This window comes from Crocuta crocuta, unplaced genomic scaffold, assembly GCF_008692635.1.
Source record: "Crocuta crocuta isolate KB4526 unplaced genomic scaffold, BGI_CrCroc_1.0 scaffold417, whole genome shotgun sequence".
NCBI classification, from domain to species: Eukaryota; Metazoa; Chordata; class Mammalia; order Carnivora; family Hyaenidae; genus Crocuta; species Crocuta crocuta.
In genome coordinates this window covers 2,051,463-2,056,949 of record NW_027536463.1, presented here as the reverse complement: position 1 = coordinate 2,056,949, position 5,487 = coordinate 2,051,463, and the positions used below count along the sequence as shown (strand labels likewise).

Sequence of the window (5,487 nt, the reverse complement as noted above, 5' to 3'; positions counted from 1 at the left end):
AAATGTTTTATTTATTTCTAGGAGAGAGAGAGAGAGAGACAGCGTGAGCAGGGGAGGGTCAGAGAGAGAGGGAGTCACAGACTGAAACAGGCTCCAGGCTCTGAGCTGGCAGTCAGCACAGAGCCCGACACGGGGCTCGAACCCACGAACCGCGAGATCATGACCCAAGCGAAAGTCGGACGCTTAACCGACTAAGTCACCCAGGCACCCCTAAAGATTTTATTTTTAAGTAATCTCTGCACTCAACATGGGCCTAAGATCTTAAAACCCTGAGATCAAGAGTCAAATGCTCTGACTGAGCCAGCCAGGTGCCCAGAGGCATCAACCTTATGTTGACTTTCCTGATGGAGTCTGATAGTTCACATGGAGATTCTTTACTTTTATAAAACCTTAGTTATCTCTACTATTCCATTTGAATTATTTTGATATACCTTTGCTTGAACTTACTTAATGTCTCTTCCCTCTGATCTGCTCTATTTCCAGTGGTTTCTAGTGGATTCTCATTTATTTATTCTTCAGCTCTAGACTTTTATTTATTTTTTTTTCATCTCTTTACTTCTCCAGCTGTTCACTAAGTTTTATTCCTGAGATAATGGTATTACCTTCTCATTGAAATTTGCTATTTTGAATTCTTCATCAGTTAGATTATAATCTAACCCTGTATCTTGGGGTTCAGTTGCTGGAAAGTTACCATTTTCTGCTCACAAAACCAATTTACCCTGATTTTTCGTAGTGTTTGAAGAATACCTCTGCCACTGCATTTCAAGTACTAACACCTTTCTTATTTAGGTAAGGTTTTGTTTACCTTGATTCTAGCAATTCAACATGTTGGCAATCAAGAACCTTCCTTTTGTTTTCCAGGTAGTGGCACTAGAGCACTAATTTCTGGTTTCTCCTGGCAGAACTGACTCAATGCTGAGGCTGGGAATGTACACATAAAAAAAAAAAATCTGGCAGGGAAAAAGGGGTATGGCAGCAGACTGGAGTGAGGTGAGTGCTTAGCACTGGGGCTTTGTGAATGTCCACAGCCTGGTAGTGTGGATCCTTCGGGGGGTGGGGGGAGGCAGGGGTCATGAGTAGTTCTCTTGCCAGAATCCCAGGACAGATAGCAAGAAATGCTTTCCTTCAGTTGGTTGTCTTCCTTCTTCCCTTTCCATTATCAACCCCATAGTCACTGACATCTCTTCCCAAAGAGAGCAATGGGGTTCTCTAGTTGCAGGGCAGACCCCCCACTCGTGCCCTCCACCCTCCATCTCCTCTGCCAGCACTCCAGTGCTGAGTACTGTGGGGACCTGCCACGGTCACCACTCTCCTCTCTCCACAGCCACCTTTGAGATCCAGTCCACCTTCTTTGGGATCTACCGATGAGTGGAGTCTCAGATATCCTGGTGTGCTTCACAGAGGTGCCTTTTTTGGTTTAGAAAGTTTGATTAGTTGTAAATTGAAGGGAAGAGAAAAAAGAAAAAAGAACTCATGATACCATGATACTGACATCATTCTGTTCCAGGTCTTAAAAACATATGTTTCTCCTCCATAAATACTGTCTTGCTCTACTGAATAAATATTTAATATTGAAAAATATGAAACAGTGGTATATTTTATTTCCCCCTGGCTACTACTTAGAGTCTTATTCTTCTACTTTCCAGTTAGGAGTGGTCATATTTTGCAGCAAAGAGTTAGATAAAGTATGACTGACTACTTACAGAAATTAAAACAAGGATAAATTTCTGAATACGTTATTCTGTCTCTATGAAGAGGTAAGCTAAATAGAGGAGAGAGATGGAGATAAAGAATTGAGAGTCATTGAGCTGAGTTTCATGAGGTTATTCAAGGAAAACATGGGAAGATCAGAAAGTGATATGTGAAGGCACTTAGAGGAAGCCAGAAATCAGTCATCTAGGGAGAATGAGCACCATAAGATAACAGTGCCTTGTGGTCATGAATAAATAGTACTTCAAGAATGGATTGGCTTAAAATATAAAATGTCAAAAAGAAACCACATAGGATTAAACTGAAGGTTAAGTATCATTTAGGTAGGTAAGATGTTACTCTTGACCCTCTCTTTGACAAAGACAGATTGCAGTGCTTTTAACACTATTTGAAATATGGGAATAGTTCCTATTCTCCAAAAAAAGTTTGACTGGAAAAGGAGAATTTGTTTGGGAATCTAGGATAGCAGGAAATATTTGTAGTTTTAAAAAGGGAGAGTTTGGGGCACCTGGGTGCCTCCATCAGTTGAGTGTCCAACTCTTGGTTTTGGCTCAGGTCATGATCTCATGGTTGGTGGGATCAAGCCCATGTAGACTTCTCACTAACATCATGGAGCCTGCTTGAGATTCCCTCTCTTTCTCTCTCCCTCTCTCTCTGCTCTTCTCCTGCTGGCACAGGTATTTGTACATGTGTGCTCTCTCTCTCTCTTTTAAGTAAATAAATAAACTTTTAGAAAGGGGGTGGGGGAGAGTTTTATGCAGTTAAAAGCAGAAGAAAAGAGGGGCTCCTGGGTGGCTCAGTCGGTTAACCATCCGACTTCAGCTCAGGTCATGATCTCATGGTTCGTGGGTTCGAGCCCCGTATCGGGCTCTGTGCTGACAGCTAGTTCAGAGCCTGGAGACTGCTTCTGATTCTGTGTCTCCCTCTGTCTCTGACCCTCCCCTATTCATGCTCAAAAGAACATGCTTAGATGAAGGTAACTAGAATAAGAATAAAAGGTTTGTGGAGAGTACTCTAGATTCTGACTAATTGCTTTAAGGAAAGGGGATTTGATGCTGATTAGTCAATACACAGAATTCTGAATCGATTACAGGATGACTCAAAAGAGCACCACATATTTGTATCTGTCTGACTCTCCCTGGCAATGCTTGGCAGCCTAAAAGTAGAGAGGAGATAGATTTCTCCAGAGATGGGATTATTAGGATATTTGTGAAAAGACAAAAAGGCCACAGTGTTATTAGTAGACTGGATAAAGGAGGCTCTTGAGACAAATTGAATGAAACCGTAGGTATTCAAGTGCCGAACTAAAGATTGACTCAGGAAACCTTTGGGGTTTATGGAGTTGCTCCCAGCTTATTTTCTGGTGTAGGTTTAACTCTGTCAAAATTTTCGTCAGTACTCACTTTGATCTCAAAGATTTTAACTCTGTTTTCTATAAACATAGGCCAAAGGGAGTGGGGAAAAAAAAATCAACCTGAAAGTCAATAGTTCAAAACTGCCCCTATTCTATGTATGTGGTTGATATAAAATGATGATGCAGGGGAATTCCAACATACAGATATTCATAATAGAAATGTAAAGCTTGATGGAATCATAATGAAACTTTACTAGAAAGTACAAAGTCTAAACCCTAATCACCCACCCCATACAAAAGTTAAAAGTAGTCTTAGTTCAAGACACAAAATAATATTTGATATATTTTGTTTTTCTACAATATTTTTTTTTTATTTACAGAATCAGAAGAAGTGGTGAGATAAGATCATCTTTAAAATACTCAGTTTATTTTAGCTTTAAAGGTGGCCTACATCTAGCTGGAAATGTTATTTTCCATCTCCAGTTATTTATTTTTGTTTCACTCAATGCTATTTACAGATTACCTCAAATAGATTAATAAATGCATCTTTTGAATGAAAAAATAATTCATTTATTAACTTTTGGATTATCTCATTATTATTAAATGTATTATGCTATGATCTTAGAGTACAAAAAGGAAAGGAATATCTATTTATTTCCTTCAGAATTTAACATTTGGGACTTCTGGCTTTTGATCTCTGGAGTTCTTGTGATGACTGACATTCAGTTTTGAGTTAGGACAGATAGGCATTGAGTTCTTATATATTTATCTTTATTAATTTAATCCTAAATGTACCCATGAAGCCTTATGGATTAAAGATAATCATTATTTACCTAGAAGTCAAATAGTGATTGCGTAATTCCCCACACTTGGATTTTAACCTCTGGACAATGAAATGAAAACCAAGTATAAAAGAAAATTTAAAAATCTCTATCATAGGAGAGGAAACGTAAAATAGATTTTCTCTGCTTTTATACAAGAGAAAGGGATAACTGCTTCCCCTATCCTCCCAAAAGAGGAAAAGTATTTTTTGCTCCTTGGAGATGAATGAGAATTATCCTGTGTTTTCACTCTAATCTTTTGGAATGTAAATATCTCTCTCCGAAGGCCAGATAAGATCCAATGTCTCCGGATTTTATGACCAAAGATGTTGCTAAGGTCATAGACTTCATTTCCCCTTCAAAAGTAAATTAATACCTCTAGAATTAGGTCATTATCTCTGGAATTTTCTAGACCATCTATACAGGGCCAATTAACTTCCCAAGTTTTGCTGTTAGCTGATGATACCCAATTTCAGTAAAATTCGTTAAAAAGCTCTAGCTCTCCAGAAACACAGAAATCTATTCCCTCACAATCGATGAACTAGGAATTTCTTGGAAAGAGGTCATAGGAAGATATTGATAATCCATAAGTGGAGTAAGAAGGACAGACAAATAATAGGCCATCTGTAGATACCGATGTTCATTTAGTCAGGATGTAGGCTCTAGTGACTACTTGACATGCTTGGATGTCAGACCCTAGGATAAAATCGTGACATGAAAGAGGTCAGAGTCTGGTATAGAAATTCATAAAAGAAATTTTGAGTTATGTACAGAAAGCAGTTTTTAAGAAAATATACCAAGTTGAAAAAGATACCATCAAAAAACCATGAAAGATATGTGAGATAAAGGTTTAATTCTTTATTATAAAAGTTCTAAATTATATACCTACACATGAGTATTTATTCTTGGAGCACTTGTGGACCCTTGCTGAAAATTCATGGCTCTCTTCCAGAAAATTTTCTTGTGGGGCTGCCTGGGTGGCTCAATCAGGTTAAGTATCCAACTCTTGGTTTTGGCTCAGGTCATGATCTCACAGTTTGTGAGTTGAAGCCCAGCATTAGGCTCCATGCTATGGTGGAGAGCCTGCTTGGGATTTTCTCTTTCTGTCTCCCCCTCTCTCTCTGCCTCTCCCCTGCTTATGCACTGTCTTTCTGTCTGTCTGTCTGTCTGTCTCTCTCAAAATAAATACACTTAGAAACTTTTCTTGTGTTATTTCTTTGATAACTTCTTTCCCTCTATATTTTCCAATACCATTAAAAGAAAATTTCCCATCAAATCAATATTAGATTTGTTGGATTCATTCTCTGCTTCCTCTTGTATTTTCTCTATTTTTACTCCCCCCAACATCCCCCCCCATGCTCTGGAAGATTTCCCTGACTACTGTTAAAATATTATTTTTGAATCTACAAATAAAAATTAAAATAACAAAAACTCATTTTTATTGGTCATAGCTTTTTATTTGTATTTTGAATGTGATATCTTCACTCATATATGAGGATATTAATCAGAATATTTTTTCTTTTTTAAAACTTAGATTTCATCCAAGATGATTTTTTCCTAAGTGTCTTGTTTCTCTACTCATTCATATCAAACCTTTTTTCA

The 5,487-nt window shown here is 38.0% G+C and overlaps 1 long non-coding RNA gene across 1 annotated transcript; it reads left to right on the top strand.

Moving 5' to 3' along the window:
* Positions 1 to 747: 747 nt before the first annotated feature.
* LOC144218591 (uncharacterized) lies at positions 748 to 1,446 on the top strand. Its single transcript, XR_013331200.1, has 3 exons — positions 748 to 789; positions 903 to 990; positions 1,325 to 1,446. It is a non-coding gene; the product is annotated as an uncharacterized LOC144218591 (long non-coding RNA).
* Positions 1,447 to 5,487: the final 4,041 nt, after the last annotated feature.